This window comes from Paramisgurnus dabryanus, chromosome 6 (assembly GCF_030506205.2).
Source record: "Paramisgurnus dabryanus chromosome 6, PD_genome_1.1, whole genome shotgun sequence".
Lineage (NCBI taxonomy): Eukaryota > Metazoa > Chordata > Actinopteri > Cypriniformes > Cobitidae > Paramisgurnus > Paramisgurnus dabryanus.
Window position 1 is genome coordinate 40,553,110 of NC_133342.1, and position 24,497 is coordinate 40,577,606.

A 24,497-nucleotide genomic window follows, 5' to 3' on the forward strand; every position below is an offset into this window, starting at 1 on the left:
CAGTTGTATATTGTCTCTAGAAATGGAGTAGTGTTTAAATAATTTTATATAAATATTGAGCATAAATACAGTTTGTGCATACAAGAGTAAAAAAGAAATAAGATCTTCTACAGCATGCTTGGAGGATTTTAAGTTTCATTCATAAAAACTCAACTAAACGTTCATGAAACACTGTGCCAATGTTGTGATCCATTGATGATGAGTTTTGCCAACATTTGGGTCCAACTGGCAGCTCTCTGCGTAAGTCTGGCTTGAGAAAAGTGCTAAAGAAAATATTTTGCATACACTCTTTCAGATTCTCATATTGCTTTCTCTTGTTTTTATAAGCTGTGCAACTTTAATTCAAAATTGACACTTCACAGCAAGCAAAAACCAAGACAGTGAAATGAAGGCTAACTAGCCAATATACTTTAGCTATGGGTAACCCACTTCTAATCTAAATAACCTTAAATGTGGTTATGTTTTTGCCTAAATAACTTGGAGATGTACTCCATCATAAGCAAAGTCAACAGGTGTTCAAGGTGTTTGCTTTCATTTATTTTTTTAGCCAACATTTCTTGCTGGGTTGTGATGGCCACTTCCATCTCTCACTGGGGTTTGATACAAGATGATGTACAATGCCATGATAAGACTTATATTTTAAGAAAGGAATTCCCAGACTAAAATGCATGTTTGAGCTATCTTTACTGAAAACAATTTACACTGACATGCCTTAAAATGTATCAGTGCCATTTAGGGTTGTAACGGTATGACGGTATACCATGATATTAACATGCACGATTATCATACCGTAAACATTTGGTTAATACCGGTTTTGGAAAAAATTATAATAAAGGAGATCTCACCTGTGCTTCTGCGCATATATACTTAATTTCACGTGACTGCTAGACACCACTCATAATATGTACAGCAGAGAAAATTTCAGAGCCAAAGAACACAAAATCTAACCTCTATCCCCCGCTGAGGAAAAGTTCAAATCTGCATTATGGGAATACTTTGAGTATCCCAAAAATGAGCGCGTGTTGTCCTTAAAGATGGATATCCAGTTTGCAAGAAATGTGGACGAAGAGTGGCTGCAAAAGGGGAAAATACGTCGAACATGTGCTACCATATTCGCAAACACATCCCTCTGTGCAGATAAAGGTGTGTTTTGTTTATAATTTAAAGCAGTATTATTTCTGTGATGCAGAGGGAATCCCGAAATCCAGTCATGAAAATCCGATCTTTTTTCGGACACAAAGCTGTTATATAAATGCACCTCTGAAGTGAACTGTCTTCAGAAAAGTCTTGATGGCATTTTCTTGTCGTTTAATCTCAGTATAATGCCTGATAAAGCGTTGTTTATAAGCGCACATGTCTGTTTTGTTTACATGTGAACACTGGTAACCTCTCGCTCTCCGTCTCGTTCTCTTAAAACACTAAAGCACATTTAAGTGATTTACATTACAAGTCAATTTTAAGTTGATTATACATAGGCGAAATCTAAAGAGAAATAACTTATTTCTTATTTTGTTCAAATGAGTGATGCAGCTTTATTTTCTTTTTTTTTTCAAAAGTTTTTTTTTGATATATCTGTTTTCATTCATTTAAGGGTCATTATAGCTGATGGTTATAATACTAATAATAATTTTCTAACATATACCGTGAAACTACGAACACCGTGATAGTTTCTGAGACGATTATCATACCGTGAAAATGTCATACCGTTACAACCCTAGTGCCATTGTTTTGTCTCAAAATGCACCCTGTTATGTTTTTCATCTTGAACTGAACTAAGGCTTACTCCTGGCTTAACCTATTGTAAGCCCTGTCTGTGAAACCAGGTCTACATATGATAAATGGTCACATTGGAAACTGTGTGTTGGCAATCATTTTAATATAGCCGCTTTCATCAGACGCACACTTGTTGTCGCGGTCTGGGCGTATCTTAATGCTGCTTTCCAGGCAACCCGTAACCCACAAATCACGACTTCAAAACCACGACTCACTACTCTGAACTGGGAGTACATCGATCTAGTTCACGGGTGGGAAGTCACGGGTTTGACTGCCATTCCAGTGCACTTTCACTGGTAGAAGGTTGTAAAAACACGGGTTACAGGCTGCCTGGAACGCATACTCCCAGTTCAAAGTCGTAAGTCGTGGTTTTGAAGTCGTGATTCACGGGCTCAAAAACCTGCCAGGAACGCAGCATTAACTTCTGGTCACTGTTTGTTTAATGGACTAGTTGCTAAACTGAACAAATACCTCGGTAGAAAATAACAAATGTTTTGGTTTCCTAAAGACGAGGGAGACGGCGATCATGGATCATCGCTATGTGAAGAGAGGTTTGGCAGCCAATCTGTAGTTAAAGGAATATTCCCTTTTCTTAAAAGAAAAATCCAGATAATTTACTCACCACCATGTCATCCAAAATGTTGATGTCTTTCTTTGTTCAGTCCAGAAGAAATAATGTTTTTTGAGGAAAACATTGCAGGATTTTTCTCATTTTAATGGACTTAAATAGAGCCCAACATTTAATACTTAACTCAACACTTAACAGTTTTTTTCAACGGAGTTTCAAAGGACTCTAAACGATCCCAAACGAGGCATAAGGGTCTTATCTAGCAAAACGATTGTCATCTTTGACAAGAAAAATAAAAAATATGTACTTTTAAACCACAACTTTTCGTGTAGGTCCGGTCCAGCGCGACCTAACGTAAATGCGTAGTGACGTAGGGAGGTCACGTGTTACATATATAAAACGCACATTTGCGGACCATTTTAAACAATAAACTAACACAAAGACATTAATTAGTATCAGTTGACATACAACAACGTAGGAACGGTCCTCTTTCAAGATGCTTGTAAACACTGGGGCGGAGTTTCGCGTTCGTCCTCTGTGACCTCTTGACGTCATGGCGTATTGCGTGGGGTCAGCTGGCGCATCACGACCGGATCTACATGACGAGAAGTTGTCGTTTAAAAGTGTTATTTTTATTGTCAAAAATGACAGTCGTTTTGCTAGATAAGACCCTTATGCCTCGTTTGGGATCGTTTATAGTCTTTTGAAACTCCGTTGAAAAAAACTGTTATGTGTTGAGTATTAAATGTTGGGCTCTATTAAAGTCCATTAAAATGAGAAAAATCCTGCAATGTTTTCCTCAAAAAACATTATTTCTTCTCGACTTAACAAAGAAAGACATCAACATTTTGGATGACATGGTGGTGAGTAAATTATCTGGATTTTTCTTTTAAGAAAATGGAATATTCCTTTAAGATTGAATACATAAATTTTACACAGTATCATTATCTCCATGTTGTTTTTCCCTTACAAAAATTAACCATGGCTTTATTGTGGTAAAAGTGTAGTAACCATGTTTTTTTAACCATGGTTTAACTATGTTTTAAAAAAAAAACATGGTTAATTTGTGGTTACCATTGTTTTACTACAGTAATCATGTTTTTTACTGTAGTAAAACCATGGTTAATTTTCACAAGGGTTAATACGCTTTAGCTAATTTGAACTAGGTAATCTACTTGTTGTTTATTTTGCTTATTATAAACTACTCTAAAAGGACTTTGTTGTTATTGATTCTTTGTGGAAGTTTACCAGAAGTTAGGTTTGCTCCACGAAAGCCGTTTGTTTATGTGTTAGTGCTGAAATTGTGTTTATTAATGTTTAAAAAATATATTTGAATGTACCACATACAATTTACTATTGTCAACAATCTCTGCAAAACTATTAAAAAACACAAAACAATCAATTAAAGGCAAAAATATAACCAAATATTAAAACATTGTTTTGACTAATGACGTAGGCTAACTAATGAACCGTAAAACATTTAAACACGTGACAATTTGCCCCACTCTGACATTTATGAAAATCCACATCATATGTCTGAATGTGTATTATATAAGTAGGATTTTTAAAACTACTTACGAATTGCAGCTTTACGATTCAACCCATAATGAAGACAGAGCTCCTGTGGTGAACACTGACTGTTGTGTTAATGATGCTGTTCAATCATTGGCCGTCATAACCGGAAATATCTATTTGTATATCGTGTATGGTATTATTCCGCGGAAAGCCCGACAAACTGCTCGGTCGGTTGATACAACATGAGTGAAATCAATGCCTGTAATACCATCAATTAAACGACAAAACACAAGAGAAAAAGTTTCAAACAGAGTACGCAGATTTCAATAAAGTCAAGAGGCGCGTGTAAAGGTAAGAAGTCGCACGTGTATCGATTTTGCGTCGTCACTTTACACCTGACACGGCGCATATGAACAACGTTTCAATTATATTCAGATATGTACAATTATAACAGAAATACATTACACTTATTTCTGCATTTGATTGGTGTTGACGTCCTTGCACACTTATTTAAAAGTAATTTTGTTATTTATTTATTTAATATTTCACATTCTGCGTTGTGTTACGTGAAAGTTGGGTTATTGTCTTTTCAATGTCGTAGATTTGGGATATTATGTTTTTACCTTGTGTTATGTAAGTTAGGTAGACAGTTTTGTTGAAGTTGTTATACTCCAAGATTATCATAGTTTTGTGTTTTTATTTAAGTTAATGAATATATTAGAGCAGTGGAACTTCTCAACTGGGAGACACCGAGATTGTGCCACTTTTGTATGGAGGACCACAAGAGTCATGCAAAATGTAATAAAGAACTTCAATTTTTAATAACTACCTGGACAATAAAAATAGCAATTAATAGATTTGTTTAAAAATTCATTAATTAATCTATAAATAAATAGACAAAGTTACAAAAAAAATCATTATGTAACATTTTATTAGGCAATAAAAAATGAGATTATAAAAATAACATAGAAATGAAATATTAATCCATTAATAAATAATTCAAATTAATATAACAATTTATAAAAACAACATAAAATACTCAATAAGTTCATCATTTTAAATTGCATTTATAAATTCTTAATTAAATAATGGAATTTCAAATTGTATTTCAAAAAGCGATTTAAAAAGAGAAATAAATAACTGGATTTATAAATTGAATTACAAATACAGGTTTAAATTAGGCATTTAAAAGGGCATTTCCGTTTGACTTTTCTGTTTTCATTTCCCCGTTGGTTCTCCTTATTCTTTTCGCTATTGGATTTGCTTTTCGTTTTAGCCTCTCTATTTAGCTTTTCCGTGACTCTTTGGGTCCTCATCTGAGATCTATAAATCTGCGCATGACGTACAATCAGAGCCAATCAGCGAGCTTGTTACATCCTCCTGGCCATAGCTAATTTGCATTTCTCATTTGACCATTTGCAAGGACCCAAAGAGTCACATTTCATAAAATTTATTAATTTATTATAAATTCTGTGTAATTAAACCTCAGAAAAAATATAACCAACAGTGCTACATTGTATAATTAATAAGTTTTGTTTAACTAAAATGTATGTTTTACAATGTTTTATGTCATAATTGGGTTTTTTTTGTGGGAGGCACAAGTCGAAAAAGTTTGTGAACCACTGTATTAGAGTTTTAATGCACATGATGTACAGCCCATTTAAACAAAAGCTATTTGTACCATAGCATGTTAATCTCTATTTTCATGCTAGAGATACTTAAGGATTTAGACTTAAATGAATGGCGTTGAAGTACTGCAGCTTAATTTAAACAAAGCAGTCCTTAGTTCTGCATGTAAATGCCTTTGCTGCTGTATATAAAGGCATTACAAACCAGCCATATAGCTTTTTATACAGTACTGATGTGTATTGTGTGCATATGTTTTCATTCTCTAGTATGGCTTATTGAATAAATAAGTTGTGTTATGTCAAGAGTGTTATACAAATACATTGAACATTACTATATAGGGCAGTAATCAGCTTTGGTCTGTGTGGTGTTATGCTGCTTGTGTGTGCTTGAAGACTAACACCATGACCCTGTGACTGATTCCAGGCTTTACTGGTTGGATAACATGCATCACTTCATGATTCGTAACTTGGGATCTCATGGTACTGGCTGGTGCAGTCTGATTTTAAAGCATTACAGTTTTAAAACACCTTATGGTAGAAGCAGCAGCTAGGGCCAATGTGGTTTTGTTCAGTGGTTTTGGGGGAGCAGTTGTGTCCATCAGTTTGCCATCATGTTGTTGTGTAGTGGTTACTAGGGTGTTTGGGATAGTAACTTGTTGTACCCACCACCTCTATAATATTTCTCTTGATGTTTCTCCCACCTGTCTTATTTCATTAGCACTGTTTTATTGTGGTGTTTACTTCTTGATGTCATGGTAGGATTTGTCCAGTAGATGGCTCTGTGTTATTTAAATGTCCACCCTGTTTTTGTTTGGGACCTGCACCATCATAAATGATTTTGGCCTCCTTTCATCCTGCTGTTACCCCACACACATATTCAATTCAGATTAATTTCTAGGGCTCTTTTCACAATTCTACATTGTAAAGCGTAATATGGGCAAGTATGGAAAAATAAGAGTGTATTATTACAAATACAATTATATTAGCAGTATAACCTGCAAAAAAAGCGATCAGGCTGTAATATTTATAGTGCTATCAAACAAGCCCAGGTGTCGTTTTTATTAGGAGTAGTAGATGTTTTATATCATTTAAAAATAATAATTCAAAAGTCAAATATAATTGAATACATATACAACAGACATGTTTCAATGAAAAAAGGCTCCCAATTTTTCTGCTTTACCTGTAAACTGACAGGAAAAATTGTGCAAAATATTGCATTGTTTCTTTTGTCGTGTTTTACCCAAGTAAATGTCTGCTTCCAGGATGTTAAATAATATACATTGATGAAAATATATTTTAGTGACTGAGGGTGAAGCACTGGCCCGATCACGCAAGTGACAATACTTTTTACTGGCCCGAATGTTTCTCATGCTTGCCCCGGGCCACCGGGCAGTCCTTTATGTTGAGCCCTGGTCATGAATAATAATGTTGAGCTTTGCACTGATTGGCTGTTTCTCAGAGCAGTTCAGTAGCTCTCTGTGTGTGTAAATAGATCTTATGTTTGAGTCTGTATCAGACAAAGATACAGAATTTGAGGAATAATCAAGTGTTTGGAGATTGTTAATGGACATTTCTGAGTGGTAAGTTTGTGTTTTTTTTCAGTAGGGATGGGAGAAACAAAGCTTTTCGAAGCTTGAATAAATTGAACCAATTGCTTCGAAAATTGATTCAGTTTCTCGAAGCGTTCGAAACACCACACGCTAGCGACACCTGCTGGTCGAAACTCGAAATAGTGTAAAAGCAGATCCGTCTAAACATTTTACACTTTTTTTTACAAAATAAAAGCAATAATTTTATTAAAATATATGTTTACAAAAATTATTTAACTTAATTAAGACATAATTAAAAGTGTATTATGTGTTTTTACTTTTATTTAGGGCAAACAGATCATTAAAACTAACTACCCTTTTAATTCTGTACATTTTTGTCATTAAATCTGTCTATAAACATAAAGTAGACAACATGGCAGTGTTATTATTCAGAAGGATGCATGTTTTATGAGCTTGCATAATAAAAATGACCCGAGTTCACCTAACCATGTTAGACACTGGTCATGTGATCAACTCCCCCTAGTGGTGAACCATCGGATTTTCGAAAGTTTCAAAACGGGTATGACGTAATGAAGCCCCGTTTGCTAAAATCACGTGACTTGGCCAGTTTGAAACACGCTCCGAACCAATGATTCGAAACAAAAGATTCGTAAAAGTTTCGAAGCCTCATGAAGTGTGCTTCGAAAGGCACCATCACTATTAAGTATGGACCTGCAAAACGTAACTGTAACATCAAAAGTAGAACTTTAGCCTAAACCCTAGCACACAGCATTAGCATATAGCGCTAACCTAGCAGTCGCAACTTTGTTTTTAGCGTTGTATTTAGGGATGCATAACGATTTATTGCGATTAATCTATAGCAGAATAAAAGTTTTTGTTTACATCAAATATGTGTGTGAACTGTGTATAATAACTTTGCATAGATAAATTCACACACATGCATGTATATATTTAAGAAATGTTTACTTGGGCACATACATTGGTATATTTTTGTATAATTTATAAATATTTATTCATACATAATTTTTATACACAGTTTACACACATATATGATGCAAACAAAAACTTTTATTCTGCTATAGATAAATCGTGATTAATCATTATGCATTTCTAGTTGTACTTAATTTAATATTTAATTTAAAGTTCGGGCGTAACCGTAACGTCACAGTTGGTGTTTTGTTGAGCTTGTCCTGTTTTCCAGCCGTCTTTTGCATGCACAAGGAAAAAATTGTATTTGAGGTTCACGATATGTCATTACTACATACACAACTCTTATTGTTCATCTGTTCCTTGATAAATACAGTTTTACATTCTACGGTATCTTTAATGGATTTAGTGATTGTAATTAGGGATTTTTTTGTTTTTAAATGAAAGTACAATGATGGTCTCTATTGGTAATCTGTTGGGTTCTGTTGGTGGGATTTTATCTGGTGGATGGGAACTGATGAAACGCCTTTAAATCCTACAGGAATTTGACCCAAACCTCACTACATGAAGTATTTTGTTATGGTTTAAACGATAAACAGCTGATATATCCTAATGGTATTGTTTTTAGTAGAGAAGTCTGTTTACTTGCTTTGCTATTTGAACTATGCAGAATTTGTTGTATTTCATTATATGCATGTAGCATTGTTTTCCCATGTTAGGCTTTCCAGAGCAACATTGCATTAAAGTGTTTTCTAGTGTAGACATTTGGATGAGTGTTTATGAAAATGACACTGCAGCAGCGTGATCGTGTGCTGGTCACAGTACCCCAGAGACACATTTAAGGTTCAGATCACCCCGTGGGGATATTTGTCCACCTGCAGTCAGATCTGCTTTGGATGTTGCTTGGCATTCAACGTCTTAAAGTCCAAAAGAAGGATATAGACATCTATAGTCAATAATAACACATCTTATAAGTTTGATTAGACAGACAACACTTTCGCAGGCTTTGCTATGTGCATTTATTGAGGTGCTGTGTGTTTGTGTGCATAACAGACACTCTTCATCTAACAGCTGATTCAATCCCTGGGTCTCATTACTCCCCTCTCCCCACCCCTCTTTCTCTCTCAGGCTATTTATGGCAAATTCCCCCTTAGCACGACTCGTTTCTCGGGCCATACATGGAGTCTGTTGGTTAAGGTTACATCTGTGCGCGTGTGTGTGTCTTGGAGATCATGTGCGACTGATCCGTCACACTGGAGATGTTGGCTTAACAGGAAGTTAAAAAGATTCCCGCCTGTGAATTTTCACTGACTGACAGAAACTCTCTGCAGAAACTACGGAATTCCTTGGAATATTTTTGGAATAGGACAACCTTGGAATGTTCCTTTTTTTATCCGTGCTGTTTTCTTTATTTGGTTGCTGTATCTTAGTTTTCTTTTGCTTTTTTCCCTATTCTTCCAAACAGAGATTTTTCTCTTTTTCCTGCATTTTCCTGTCGATCATCGACACGGTTACTCATGGTCCATTCATATGGATCAGCATCCCTTCATCATTAGGGTGGAGTATGATGGATGGCAGCCGTCCCTTCAGTGCCCATCGTTTACAGACTGACTCGCACTTGCTTACAGAAAATAATTTATTAGAAACTTTTTCAAAGTTAAGTCCTGCTGAGTAACCAGATCTAAACCTTTCGGGGACAAACGGTAAGTACCAATATGATCTTTTCAGTTTGACTGTATACCTTTACCTCTGCAGTTGTAAGCTTTCAGGCTAAGCCGGATTTAAACCTCATGATAGTGTAATCTCCCCGTGACTTATTCGCTCCATGCTGGACAATGAACAGCTTTGAGTCTAGTGTGTGTGTCAGTGTTTATTGTCATACCATCTGTGTCTTACAACTTATCACAGGTACGTTCTGCTGATGATGGAAGTGTGTTTGCTTTTTTCAGAGGAACAACTTGTAATTTGTGTGGTATTTGGTATTTTGATGCATAAATGCTGTCTAATGAGTTACAAAGTAACCATATTGGATAGATACTAAAGAATTCAAGATTATATTATCTTTGGTAAATGTAAAGCTTCTTTGTGTATAAAGAAGTAGCAGGCAGCATTTTTGTGTGTTCACATAGCTCACTTAGCAACGCAAAGGTCATGGGTTTGATTCCAGGGAACACAAAATAATTGAATGCAGCATTTTACTTGTACTTTGAAGTTAAAGTGTTTGCTTAAATCACTAGCCTTGGCACATAACTCGTCATGCATCTTGTTCATTTTCTCAGTCACAAGTTCATCATCCTGAAGATTAAAACATTCAAACTTGATCTTAAATGATTTGCCACACACTTGACTTGTGCTTGGCCCATTTTTAAACAAGCTCTTATGCTTAAAACATGTAGATTCATGGGGCCCTTTTAATGTTATTTAAAAAATGTTATTTTCACAAATCCTTTTGTGTTTTAATGTTATGGATATGTATTAGATAGGTATTTTCTTTAAAGGTTAATTACATTTTACTTATCAAACAGCATGTTTATTAAACTGAATTCATAAAATGTAATACTTTATCTTTCTTAAAAATATTCAGATAAAAACAAAATAAATTTTCATCAAAACATTGCATTTTTATTTTTACTGTATAACTAAACTTAAAAAATAAAAAATAAAAATGACACTACAAATTTTTGATGTGTGATTATATTACTTGAGAAATAAAAATAATTAAAAATCACTATTTTTATTATTCTAAAAGTAGATTTTCCTATAAAATAGTAATATATTATAGTCAACTTCATCATTTTCAATGGACGTTTATTTTGATGGGTTTTCAGTGTGTATTTGACGATCGCATTTCTAAATGTAACATTTATATGCACAGAATAAGCAGATCATTTAAAAAAAAGACCTTTTTATGCGTTTACATGCAAACCAATAAACCGGCTATGCAGAAAACTGCATTTACATTGGATTTGGAGATTTGTCAGGTTTTTCGCAGGCATTGACGTCACCACCTATAGTACATAGTCATTCAAAACGCTGATTAAAATCTGTCATAAGCTATATTCTTGTATCTCTTTTCATGTCTGCTGAAACTATAAATGTAACATAAGCTTAAATTTTCACAGTTTTGCGGCTAACTGCTTGAGACTTTTATGCTTTTATTTCCGCTTCTGCATGCAATGTTTATCTTTCACACATGAACCCATGCGCACATCAACAAAACTTTGTAAAAAGCCAGTTAAGGTGTTAACATGCAACGCAAATTTGGGGTAATGAGCAAAAAACGACCTGTGGCGATCGTTTTTTGCTAATATCATTTATGAGCTTTTTACGCGTTTACATGACCCCATAATTGTTATGCATGTAAACGCACTTGATAAAATTCGCACAAACTCTGACAGCAGCTCTAAATATGAACTTCATGTATTTGTATCCTCAGATGCTAAAAACAACATGAAACTTAAAGGGATCACACTTATCTAAATCAAACACATTATTTTCTATGAATGTTGACACAACAGCAGCGCCTGATGGCGACTGTCCACTGTTACTCTGGATGGCTCAAATCTCTGCCACGCCACTCACATAGTTTAACATTAAAGATGCAGTTTGTATTATTTTCGCCGCTAGATGGCGCCAGATCAAACAATAACAATGATGTTGTTTACTGACGCTCTGAAGCAGCATGGAATTATGGGATTTGTAGTCTTTAACTCAACCACTGATGGCCATCAATCAGACGCGAACAAGAAATCACGTAAGGTAATCAAGTCTTATAAATGTTGCGTTTGATGACATCGTTTATTTCATTATGTAAGTTTATATGTGATGTTCAAAACGAAATTGTTAGTCATATTGATATTACAGTATTAGTCCAAATTCGATGGTAAACACAGCACAGAATTAAGTTTTCAACTTACAATCTACAATGATTTTTGACATAATGTATTGACAGTAAAAATCTTATTGTGAAGTGTCTTAAAATGACTATTTATATTGCTGTACAATACCTTTTGATGTGCATACCGTCCGCGGGAAGACGCGCTGATTACAATCTACACACTAATGTTGTGATCAATATAATAGCATATGTTTTTTGAAGGGTTACGAATCAAAACAACTCACCCATCGCGTAAAACACAAGCAGGATCAGAATCTCGGTCTAGTTAAATGTTGTCGTAAAGCTCTCTCCATCCAGATAATGCAACAACAAATTGATCCTCCCTCGTTTTGTTTCAAACTCTTCTTGGGCCGTTTGGTTGGCCCGTACGCTTACAGGAGCTGACACAACCAGCGGCAGACGGTACAGAGATATCCATAAGTCCATAAGCAAGCGCGTAGCCCGACAGGCGCTATCGCATAGTTCCGCATTTGTCCACAACACTGGCTCGCTGCGTCCGAAAACTCAAGGCAGTGAGGACTTGTTGCCTCGCTGCCTCTTGAGGAAATGACTTCGGCCTCGGAGGCCTGAAGGCCGCTCAGAGAATGGCTTTCCGACGCACTTCAAAGGCAGCCTGTTTGAAATATAAACAGAGAGCGCCTTTGTGATAACTAATCACATATTTGAAAACTACAATACTAATTTCTCGCTAGAAATGCAATTAAAATGCTTAAAAAGTGAAAATATACGTTTATTTCCACTAAATTTGTGCTCCAGCTGCTTCCTTGGCCGCCATTTTATTTTTTCGAGCTCGACCACTGTTGTCATGTGGTTTACGTCAGTAAAGGCGGTGACAAAGGGTCACATGGATATTAACGTCATTGACAGGAGACTGCACTGCCCCGTGTCAATGTTTTGAATGGAAATTTTCTCATGATTTACAAGTAGTTGAAAACATTACAGATATTGATAGTAATCAGCTGGACAAAATATATAACACTGGCCTAGTGGTTTTTGGAGATTTTACTGCAAATATCTTACAAATTGCACCTTTAAATGACATCTTATTTGTTCAAAATCGTTAACGGTTTACAGGTTGCTAATGCATATTTTGCATCTGAAAGTAGACTCTATCTGACTTGTTCACGTTAAATAATGTGCATGTCCGATGTGCGATACCTCCAAGTTGTCCTACCCGCGGCGCTGTGGTTTTCGCACACTTCTCGCAAATTATTCCACGTTTCATAAAGAAATTAAAACGTGTTGCTCCGCAACAATCATTTGCACATAAGTAAACGCTCCCAAATATATTAATAAATTGATAAAATTGATAAAAGCAAAACGTTTTATTTTAAAGCAAAAATCCAAGGTAAGGTCAAGAACATTGCGTTTTGTGATGAACCCTGACCAGTAAGAAACCACTCAAACTTTCTGGAAACCTCTCCACAACATAGCAACCAAATTGCATCACCCTTGTCTACCACCCAAGCATCATGGCAGCCACCCAAATTTGCGAAATATTAAATTGGTTTCCACTGAACGAATGTTGTTTGCATGTGAATCAAAAGGTTGTAAGGTCAGATGGACCTTTTACTTGATACGCGTCATGATGATACATTGAGATCTCTGCCATGTTGTTGTGTTGATATATGAAGGTTAGGACACACTGTGCCTTCAAGACGTCTGATCTCATCAGCTCTTAACAGTGGAGTTGTAACCGGAGTCAGTCTGATACTCGTGCCAGATTTTACCGGCATGGCAGACCCTCACGATGTGTCTGGAGAAGCATCGACCACATCAGGAGAATCATCTGCTAATACGGTTGAACAGCCCTTACGAAAACTAACCATGTTTTTGTAGTACTAACCGTGTTTTTTTTCATACTGATTAGTACTATGGGCAAAACAATAGTTGTATGGCATATAGATATGACAACGTCAACATGTTCTCTAATATCAGACATTTATTTCTGATTATTGTGTTTGCCAAAGTGACTTTTATGGAATTCATGCTATATACCTTGGATCAGTTCATTGAACCTATGACCTTGGTAATTCTAGCGCCATTCTTTACCAGCTGAACTACACAAACAATGCTGTCACTGGGACAGTACACTTAAAAAAAACCCTAATATGTACCATTTAGATTCAAATGTGTTTACATTTGGTTCCAGCATAATACATTAATATGCACTCTTCAAAAACAAAGGTACTTTTGGAAAGAGTACCGCACACATTTCTGTTTGCACTTAGTCTTTTGCACCATCACGAAAATGGTCTCTAGACGTCACTGGAGCGGTACCCTTACAAAAGTACATATTTGCCCCTAAAAAGCTTATATTAATATCTCAAAGGTACTGGTACCATAGAGTGCATATTAGTTCCTCAAAGATATTAGGACCTTTTTACATCCATTATCTTTGACAGTGTGGACTTAAGTACATCCATTGGATTCTGATATGTGATTTCATATTACATGCCACAGTCCCTGAAGGATGAAGATTAGTCTAGCAGACATTGCTCTTTAATATGAGACTGACTAGAACCCCATGACCTCAGGCCTGAAACCGTACCACGTCCTAAGGATAACCCCTCAAGTCCGTCCCGGGACGATTTGCTAACAGGGAAACTGTTAAATTTCAATTTTGACCCTAAAGTGCGTTTCAGGTTGTGGTAGTTTAGATGAAACCTAACAGTACATGGGTTTAAAAAGTACATGTGTGTTGATCTACACAGTCACCGGGTTTACTGTATATAAGGCTGGAGGCTAATTTGAGGAGGAGTCATTGTGCATAACCTCTTTTGTATTGTGTGTTAGTGGGAGAGGGGGTCTGATATTGCAGCTGTTCGCTACACCTGCTCTCTCTGTCAAAATAAACAGGCAGATATACAGTTGACACAACTACCATAAATAATCTCTTCCTTTATTCAAAGTCTAAAAATGGCTACTGAACAAATGTCTTCAGGAAATAATCAGGCTATTCTTCATGTTTATTGTTAAATGTCAATTCATGAATTTATGCATGTCTTTGTGAATTTCAATATTCAAATTTATTTTTCGATGTGTGCATTTTGGCAGGCTATACATTTTTTTTAAAGCTATACATTTTCAAGCATTTTCATACTTTGAGCCTGTAAGTAAACATATTTACTATTTAAATGCATTTTATATTACTAGGGGTGCACCGATATATCGGCCAATGATGCTTGCTATGCTTCTCAATGAATTATGGTGAAATGCTGCTACATCCAAAAGCCAGAGGGCGCTCTCGTGCAGAAACTCAATATGATCTGCAGACGTGTAACTATACACACGCAGCTCCAGGAAATGTCTTAAGGATATATTTATATTGATGTTCTTCAAACTTTTTCAATCATTTTCATGATAATAAAGAATGTATAATGATTATGTTTGACGAGTGTCGCTTTATCGAAGCATGTTATAAACGAGTCAAACTAACAATGATTTCAGATCGATAAGCACTTACTGATCAAAAGCCGTAGTACATGAAAGAGCTGTGAATAATATCGGCTGTGCATTTAAGAATAGTTATCGGCCACGTATTATTAGTGTATAACGGCATTTATCGGTGCACCACTATATATTACCTTGTTCACACTGTCAGTCCATATCCGATTTGACAGACTCACTGTCCATATTGTGTATCACAACTGTTCATATCCAATTTGTGCGTCCTCTAGCGTTCTGCTTTTTTCGTTTCTATGGCGATGATGTGGCACTGGCACGGCAATCTGCCTCGACGTCTGACGTTATAGAAACTTTATTCGCCAATACATGGACTTTCCCAAACACCCCTGGGGTTGAGTTTACGTGACGTGACGACTGCATGACGTAACCAAAATGTACTACACAGAGCTGTAGTTCACTGACAATTGGGGCAATTTCGCATTAATTATTGCAGATGTATTGCCTGCTATATTTATCCAAATGGCCCAGCATGTCAGTGAACTACGGCTCTATGTAGTAAATGCTGCTCCATCTGAAAGCAGGTAATGGTGATTTACTACTAATCAAGGAACCGGCATTATTGACGAGATGCGCATGATATCGCATGCGATTTGCTGTGCAGACCTACAGCTTTAACTGTGTGTTCACACCAGACGCAGAAGAGGCGGCAAGCACAAGTGATTTACAAGTTAAGTTAATGCAAAGACACGAATAGGCATCCTGCGGCGCGGGATGTCTGGGATGACTAGAATTTCACGCACGAATGAAGCGAGAAAACTTAAAATGTTCAAGCGTCCAACTAGGCGTGAACAGCATGTTTTTGCCGCCTCTACTGGGTCTGGTGTGAACGCACATTAAGAAAGCAGTTTCAATATACTGACAAACATCTAGTTGTTTATGTTTTTAAACAAGAAAGAAAACTTAGTTCAGTAATCACGCATGTGTTGACTGCCGGTGGCGGTGCTCCTATGCGTGCTTCAGATGTGAGCTCTGTTGTCTCATGTGAATTGTGCAGACATGTGTGCGAGCAAAGCGGATGCGGAAAGAAAATATTCTGTACCTTTAGTCTGGTGTGACCCGGGCTTTGACGAAACATGCTTGCGCTCTGATGAGGCAACGTTTATCATTGTTTGCAATGCACGATGAGAAACGGACACGCCTATCTTTACGTCCAACATTACATAAAAAAATACATTTGAAAAATGACTGAATGAAAGTCGGCCAATCGCTGTGTTATTTAGACTACATGACTTGCTCCAGGCCCGGATAAACACAGTGAAGTGCCCCAGGGTGACCAAATTTGAAGTGCCCTTCCCAAAAAAATTATATTATATTATATTATATTATATACAAATATAAAATTTTATTATATAAAATTTAGGGCACACCCTTAATCAGCCTGCAATGCAATTATTCATTTTTTTCCAAAAAATAACTTCATTACTGAAAAATACTAAATAGACTTAACTCTATTATAATAATTAATAATAATAATAATAATAATAATAATTATAAACTTTATTTTATATAGCGCCTTTAAAGTTGCATCTCAAAGCACTTTACAGAATCATAAAAATACATTATAAAATACACATACATCAAATTTAAGAACATATAGAAGAAAATGCATACAGTACAAAGGGAATAAAATCACTTATAAGCTAACCTAAAAAAATAAGTTTTAAGTGAGGATTTAAAAGTACTTAGAATCTCAATGGGAAGAGTATTCCAGAGCCTGGGAGCAAACAAAGAAAATGCCCGGTCACCCATAGAACGTAAGCGCGTTGAAGGAACCATTAAAAAGCCAGAGACAGAGGATCGAAGATTGCGTCTTGGAGCATATACAGTTAAAAGTTCAGACAAAAAATGTGGCGCTATGCAGTTGCTGTCATTATGCACAATTGATGAAACTTTTAGAATAGGAAGTTATGGACCAAAGATTCATACAGTCTCCTTAACTAATTCTAAGCATAAGATACACACATATACAATAAGTTATGTCCAGATAGCATACATTTCTCATCAACTTGCAAATCGGGGCTTGAAATCCTGTGGTGTGAACTTGGCATTAGTGATACAAACTGTGAAATTGTATATAACTTTGTAATCAAATATTTACTATGCTATTAAACAAGACATTACTGATACTAACTGTACAATTGTCTGGGGGATTATAATTGGAATGTTGTATTAAAAGTGCTATTAAGCAAATATGTACATCAACCTTTTCATAAGATGTGTATTAGCATGATGCAGATTAGCGCTAACATGATGCTGCTGAAAAATCCAGTGAAAGTCATAGAAACAATCTGGTGAATAGATTTTGTTTTAGTTGTCTTTTGTCTGTAGGTCTGGTATTTTTTGATTGTGCATTATTTGTGTCACTATTTGATCCTGCTTTTAAAGAATCTTGATATAAATCATCCATACATCTTGTGCTTTGACTAGTATTGTTTGCAGCACATATAGCAGTCAATCTTTGTCCTTTGAGGTTTAGCAGTTGTTCTTTGTGTATGAGATGACTTCTCTCTGCTGTCTATGTATGAATCAGAGATGTAGTCAGGCACAGGTGAAGTTAGATTAATTGGTTTTAAAGTCTCCAGATTTGCCATTGAAGAGTGCTACTAGCTGTGTTTTCATTACCATTTAGATGGCGCTAATTAAAAGAGCTAACTAAAATGTTCCCAATGGAAACCTGACATGTGTAAAAGTCCCATAATCATTCTTTAAATATGGCATGATATGTTTGAGGTCAAGACACAGGGCTCCAGACTGCCCCCAAATGGTGGCATTTTGCCCCTAAAATTTGAGAGTGTGCCACTGAATTTTACATCCAGTCGCACATGTGCAACCAGTAAATTTGACCTTTTTTTCCCAAAAGTGCACATTAACTCTTTCACCGCCAGCGTTTTTAAAAAAAGTTGCCAGCCAGCGCCAGCGTTTTTCATGATTTTCACCAAAGTTTAATGCCTTCCAGAAAATGTTCTTCTTTAAATAAATAAACATACAATATACCAAATGAAAGAACAGACCCTCTGCTTTCAAACAAAAAAAACTGTTTCATCCTACCTTTAGTTGTTCTTTTGCAATCAGCTTTTGAATATGGGTAGGTTTTTGCAAAAACACCATATTTTGAGCAAAAAGCAAAAATAATTCCATATTTGTGATGGACTTTTCATAGAGATCCCATTCAGAGCGATCTTTAAAACAGACACGGACATGCAGCAGCTTGCCATAGGGCAATACTTCCGGTTTTAAAAAGTTGCGGAAGGGCGCCACCTGGTGGATAATAACGGTATTGCGGAAAGACGGAAAATCTCGTCATTGGCGGGGAAGCGTTTTCTCTTAATTGACGAGATATCTCGTCAATGGCGGGGAAAGAGATAAAATGTGTCACTGAATTTGAAACAGCACATTGTACTTTCTGCATCTATCATTAAAGTATTTATTAGTAATACAGTGGAAATTAGTAGAAATGTGAATATTTGGTTAGCATGTTGATTTACGGTGTGTGCCCCTAAATTTCCTGGTTGCGCCCCTAAAATTTTCAGTTGGGGGCCACTGTGTTCCTAGTGAAAAAAAGAGGTGTGTTTGACTTCATATGGTGGTGTCACAAGATCCGTTAAGTGCATGACATCAATATAATGCAAGAGTGATTCGGGAGTCGACTGCTGTCTATTCTTTGAGTCACTCTTGTTGTATTTTGATGTCATCCAAATGTTGTTCTGCGCAGTACTATATGAAGTCAAATACACCTGTTGCCATGCTTTTTGGAATTACTCTTTGCGAGACAAAAAAAAATCAGTTTTTGTTGCATGCCTATTTTTTTAAAGAAAAAGTTTAGAAAACAGCTCTAAAGTTTTTGCAAATCTTTAATGGAAATGGAACTGTTAGTTGTATATAGGAGAAAACTATTGTTATATCTTGTGTGGACATCCATAGATCTGTGTTTGTTGTCTTTATATTTAACACATGCATCTGAAGTCATTTCCATTACTGGTAGAACAACTTAACTAAATAACTAGTTTGTGGAAGCACATTTATCTTTGTTAAATTTGCTAAATGTTACCGATCCTGCTGGCACCTGCCCTGAGCGGGACTCAAACCTGTGATAGGTCCTGCTTGGGTGTCGGGCTAAAGGCCAACATGGAAGCTAAAGGCCGTGACCTCGAGTGTCTGTCGCTAGAGCACCTCTTGGGCTGTGAGTTTACTTAATGCACAGCTTTCACTCACTAGCTGACCTCCGTAACATAAAGACCTATGAGCACGGGTGCAGTGTAGAATCATAAATGCGTGAACCTATAAAAGATAATGATGTTTTTTTTGCTTTGTGGTTCACTGCTTCACTATCTGTTTGGAAGTTCTCAATATTAAAGAGCACCTATTGTCCTATTCACGATTTTTCATTTCCTTTGGTGTGTAAGTGTGTATTAGTACATGTTAACGATATGCAGAAGGTACAAACCCCAAAGTAAAAGATGACGTGAGTTATCATCTCCAACATAAATCTCTTTTCTTGGACTACAACAAACACACAGATTGTAGACAACAGTTTACTTCCTGGGATTGGTGATGTAGACAAGACCGACATTATCATAATTCCTCCCGCTTCGGACTCACAGCCTGTAAGTTAAGTTCTGTTAGCATCCGAATCTTTCAAACATGGTAAGGAGCGTCACATTCCCGGCTGACATCAGAGGTATTCAGACCGATCACAACATAGAGATTAGCTGGCCAATTAGGGACACAGAGCTTATCAAATATGTTTCCCGCAGAAAATATGTTAGTTAAGGTGGTAGGGTTGGGCTCGGCCGGGGCGTGGCAATCAAAGAGGCGGGGCGTACGCGCTATGATGAAAATAAAAACTATGACAGAAAATGAACACATACTAGATTATTAATGAATTAAATGTTTTTACCTCTAACAGGAATAGCTGCATGATGACGGTGAAACGTTGTAGAACGTCTGGCGAACGATGATAGATAGCGCAAAAAATTTAAAAGCTGATTATTTCCCACTATTAATTACATTACATTATCTTAAAGCAGTGTAACTACTGTAGCATGTAAATAATGCACATAAATAAAGTGAGCAAGAGCGCTCAACAATTATATCTAATCAACAGGCATGTGTAACCTAGCTAGCAGGTTGCTCAAACAACAAAATCACCAGCTAACTTACTTTAAATTTGCAAGAACTATAGACTTATACAATAACAGGCTTAAATAAACCCAAAACATAAGTCCACTTACAGTTCTCACAGACACGCGTTTTATCAACTGGCTATCCTCCAGACATGACGGACCACGTCTTTATCTCATTTTGGCCGTGTGGCGCGCGTGCCCGCTCCGGGTGTGAAGATCGTCCGCGCTATTCTCCGAGATGCACTTGACGACCTTTTTTGCAGAATTATTTTTTTTTGAACGACCTAGTTAAGACGGTAGGGTTTCCCAGCTTAGGCCTGAACTGAAAAGTGCTGCGGGAAACCCTGACGTGGGTTTCAGGAAGAGGGTAATTCTGGAGCTACAAAAATGTACTGTATGTGGAAATAATGTGTTTTTAACCATAAACCACATGAGACATTGTATTATACCAAATACACAAAATAATGTCTTTTTTAGTAATGAAATAGGTGCTCTTTGAAGATATTAAAGTTATATTTTGTGTTCAAATAGATGCTGAATTGTACAATGTAGACACATTTCCAACATTTAATTGTAGCATTATTACATTTTCGCAGCTACAAAAGGTAAAACATTTACAAATCTTTCATACCATAAAGATTGCTGTATAATTTCCTTTTAACCATTTTATTGATAATACCCTAAACCCAAACCCTTTTAATACATAATTTTAAAAGATACGTAATTGAAAGATATTTTAAGCCGCTACCTCTAAACCTACCCAAAACAGTTTATTAAAACCAATAAAAAGCAGACAAGTGTAATCACAATTATTTATTGTGAAATTTCAAAAGCAGTACCAAAAGTAGTTTAAATGCTGATGTGCTGCAGCTGCGGTCCTCTCTGGAGTTTATGTAGTACAGAGAAATATTAAAGTTATTAATCCATGATAACGTTAATCTGCCTTCTCTCTGTAAAGGCGGCAATGTCACAAATCTGTGACGTAGTACGCAAGAGCAAATGAGCGTTTGAAATCACTGCCGTAAAGCAGTGTGTCGTAAAGCTTCTTGAGGTGCAATATTTGAATTCAAAATCATAACGAATGTGACATTTGACGTCTACAGACTACAGCAAATTAATAAAATAATCATCTTTTGTGAATTTTTGTTGTAATTATTGTTGCATACAGCATAGGAGAAAACTCCTTTTGTGCATCATGGAACACTAAATATTACAAAATGGTTAAATGATTACATAAATGTTATTCATTTTAAGGTTTTAAAGTGTAGTCTTGTTTAATATTGTGGTATTCTCTGAAAGTCGTGAACATTTCGTTAGGTTAATATGTAAATTGTCTTAAATAAATAATTCAGACAATACAAATAAAAACACGTCATTAATATCAATATGAAACCCCAATGCCCGCAAGTTTAATATTTATAAATAGGAATACGTACAAATTTGTACGTCTGCAAAGATGTTAATACGTAAATAATTAAAGTATTAGTCCTGTCAACACGCATATTCTCATGAGATCATGTTGTATTTTCACATAATGATCTTTACATTGAGGATGATTATGTGTATATGTAGAAAACAGTACATCACATAAAAAATTGACTTTAGCTGGGTTTTCACAGACAGGGTTGCATTTCTTACCCATTTAGCTAAAGCAAAACTGAACCAGGTGCAACTTTTGACTGAGTTCAGGCCTGCGGATGATTGTAGTTATTCACAGCCTTGTAAGAGCAGAGAATGTGAGGTCTTGTAGTGCTCAGAGACTGATGGATTCACTGTTGTGCTTACTGCATGCTCCATAGTATACACTTACATGCTGCCTAATCCATGAGATTTTTGTCGTATTACTAAGATATTTGTTTCATGAAGAAAATATAAATGCATGCTAGCATGTGTAAAACTGGTGATAACTAGGGCATCTGCTTTAAAAAAAAAAAAAACATTTTTGTTGTAAAACATCCCATGTGTCAAGTAAATGTGCATACCGTGCACTAGGGCTGCACGATTATGACAAAAATCGCAATTGTCAGGTGTATGTCCCACATGAGACCCTGAAACAAATCGTGACTTAAAATAATCAATTAATCTGGTAAATCATACCTTTAATGTTAGAGGTATAAGTGTTAACCGTACCTGACTCTTGTGTAGTCCGCAGTTCTGCAGAAATTTAAACAAACCACTTTCAGGCACTGAGCTCTTTGATTCCTAATAAAGGCAGAGAGCAGGAGAATAAGTTGGGAATGTTTTCCGACTAAACCCTCCTTCGTGCTCTCTACAACTATTTGTCGGATGAATGTAACAAAAATGAGTTTAACCAGAAATTAAAAATTCTTACAGTCACCCTATGGGTACATTTACAAAGATTGCAGACAGATGACAACGTTTTCAAAATGATCCTCATTTACATGGATTAACATCCCAGACCAAAAACACTGTATTATATCCACACATTGTCTGAACATTTATTATGCATGCGCATGAGATCACTGTTTAGATGCAGTTTTCAAAAACGATTTTAAAATTTTTTAATACCAAAAATAAATAAATCTAATTTGAAGAATGTTTGTAACACAGCAGATCTGGGGCACCATTCAGTTCTATAGTTTTATCTTTCCTTATATGGAAGTCATTGGTGCCCCAGATTTGTTTGGTTACAAACATTCTTCAAAATATATGTATTTGTATTCAGAATAACAAAGACATTTAAACATATATTTTGTAACAACTTGAATGATGATTGAATTTTCATTCAGCAAACCTCTTCACTCCTGTTTACATCCAGTTTTTATTTTCTGATTATCTGCGAATAATTGTGGTTGTTTTTCACACATAGCCCAATGCACAGCACAAATGATGAACTGTCCACTGTTTTAATTTATTTACGTTAAATGTCAAACACATTCCAGTGGACAGATTTTGTTATTCCGAGATGAAGACAAATGTTATGATAATGCCTGTAACCGTTTAATAAGCTGCTGTCTCGTTTCTGAATGAATGACAGCGAGTCGTGTTGACCGAGTACTACAAATTCGCGCTTAAGGTGCATGAGACAAACACACGCACACTTCATTTAATGCGATATAGATGCAATTAAAGTGTTTACATGGCAGTGTATTGCGCTTAGCTCTGTATAAGCCACATGTTTATACTTGCTGCGATTATGAGCTTAATGACATTATTTTGATCGAAGTATCAAAATTTTGATGCGATTACCAAAATCTCATTTTAATCGCATTATGCGGGTGCATGTAAACAGAGTCATTGTCATTGTAACATAAGTTAATATCTTGTTAATACAATCAAAGCTAGATGGAGAAAATGTCATCAATGTTTAAAAAAAAAATTCACATTCTGAAATGTTTGGTGCCTGCAAACCTAAGTACAGCGTGAGACAATGAGATCTCTTCTGAAACCTTTTTCTTGGGAGAAAAGTTAAAGTTGAAAGCTTAAGCAACTCTTATTTGCAGTCCATTTAAACTCACTGCTGTCCAGTAACAAACCGTGTTGTTTAATCTACCACATCTAACACCCCCCCCCCCCCTCCCCGCGCACCCATGCAGACCGCAGTCCAAGTACCAAAACATAGTGAACTCTGATATCATATGTTGCACTATGAGTGCTGCTGTTAGATTTTCTATACTCCCCTTTGTAATTTTGGTATTCTTGTTTAAATCTCTAGTCTATAGGTCACACTTTGTTACATTACTGCACACCCAATAGATTTAAAATAATTGAAGGGTTAAATTGAAGTATTTAGCCTTAACTTTTTTTATGTGAAGTCAGCAGAAACATCTTTGATGTGGGCCATTCCTCCGCTTTCACTTGGGTAAATAAGATTTTTCGTGGTTTTTACGTCACTCATCGTTCCTCCTGTGTGATGTACAGCCTAAAATTTATCATGGATTTAAAACCTGCCTTTTGTTCTCATATTTCTTACTTTAATTTCTATTGGGTTACGTTATGTTGTATTCTGTTAATTTGTTCCTTTGTTCAGGGTCTTAACCTAGGGATTATTTTATTATTAACATTAATTTAAATACAGCATTATTA

General features: G+C 36.0%; 1 protein-coding gene across 1 annotated transcript in view; it reads left to right on the forward strand.

Moving 5' to 3' along the window:
- The first annotated feature begins 9,208 nt into the window (after positions 1-9,208).
- Positions 9,209-24,497, forward strand: part of svilb (supervillin b) — a 79,784-nt gene continuing 64,495 nt past the window's right edge. Inside the window, exon 1 of the mRNA XM_065276806.1 lies at positions 9,209-9,664. The gene's annotated coding sequence lies outside the window, so the exon portion shown is untranslated. The remainder of the gene's footprint in view (positions 9,665-24,497) is intronic.